The sequence below is a fragment of the Psammomys obesus genome, unplaced genomic scaffold (assembly GCF_907164565.1).
Source record: "Psammomys obesus unplaced genomic scaffold, mPsaObe1.curated_primary_1811, whole genome shotgun sequence".
NCBI lineage: Eukaryota > Metazoa > Chordata > Mammalia > Rodentia > Muridae > Psammomys > Psammomys obesus.
This window is the reverse complement of record NW_026596445.1, coordinates 3,680,066-3,681,638: the sequence shown is the minus strand read 5'-3', so window position 1 is coordinate 3,681,638 and position 1,573 is coordinate 3,680,066.

Sequence of the window (1,573 nt, the reverse complement as noted above, 5' to 3'; positions counted from 1 at the left end):
ACCATAAGTCACCTCACACAATGATTTCTACTTTTCTGAGATTTGGATCTTTGAACTCAAAATCCTTACATTTATTTGTTTAGGGAATATTTGTAGCCATTGAATGACTCCAAAGCACCAAGACCACATTCTTAACAACAAATTAAACTTTCAAAGATTGTAATAGAAAACAATAATTTATATAATTTGAAAATCATCAAAGTCTGTAAAATTAAGTTAAAGTAGTACTTAAAGAAAACAGAGAATATAAATTCCATGTATTACACAGAAAATATATCTCAATAGTTTTAAGTTTTAACATAAAACTACAGAAAGATGAGAATGAATACCCCAATAAAAGCATAAGAAGTAAACTACAGAGACAGTCCCTGTTCCCCTTATTAGGCTACCCACTTGGATACTGAGCTGCCATGGGCTATGTCTGAGCAAGGGTTCTTAGTTATAGCCATGAATGTTCCTTGGTTGGAGAATCAGTCTCAGAAAAGAACCTTTTGCCCAGATATATTTGGTCCTTGTGACACTCGTGTCCTCTCCAGGTATTACTAACTCCCCCTTCTTTCATATGATTCCCTGCACTCTGCCCAAGGGTTAGTTATGAGTCTCAGCATCTGCTTTGATACACTGCTAGGTAGAGGTTTTCAGAATCCCTCTATGGTGGCCTCCTGTCCTTTTACTTGTTTTCTCCTGCTTCCAATGTCCATCCCATTTGTCTTTCTAAGTGATGCTTGATCATCTTACCCTGGAACCTCTACTTGTTTAGCTTCTTTAGGTGTACAGATTTTACCCTATCTTATAGGTCTAGGATCCACTTATAAATGAGTATATATTGTGCGTTTCTTTCTGCTTCTCAGATACCACACTCAGGGTGATCTTTTTCTAGATCTCACTATTTGCCTGCAGATTTCATGATTTCCTTTTTTTTTTTTTAATTGCTGAGTAGTATTCCACTGTGTAAATGTACCACAGTTTCGTATCCGTTCATTTTTTGATGGACATCTGGGTTGAGAAGACTTGCTAGGCCACAGAGGAGGAAATTGCAGTCAGTCCTTGATGAGACCTGATAAACTAGGATCAGATGGAAGGGGAGGAGGACCTGCCCTATCAGTAGACTTAGAGAGGGGTAGGGAGGAGATGAGGGAAAGAGGGTGGGATTGGGAGGAAATGAGAAAAGTGGCTATGGCTGGGATACAAAGTAAATAACCTGTAATTAATAAAAAAAAAAAAGAAAAAATATAAAAAATAAGTAAAATGGGCTTCTGGTACTGCTCAATATATACTGTACCCATCAAATACATGTATATATGCCTACTGCAAAACAAAAAATAAACTACAAAATTAAGCAGAAAATAAACTTGAAGCAAGCAAATGATAGCGATGCTCAACAAAATAAAAGCTTATTCTATAAAAATAATAATAATTTTCTAACTAAAATTATAAGTTAATTTTATAATTATAAATTTTATAATTTAAAATTATAAGTTAATTTTAAGATTCAAATTTCAAAATGCAAGCAAGAAGTAGATAATTTAAATATGTCTATATTTACTCTAAAATGGAATCAACAATTGTAAAT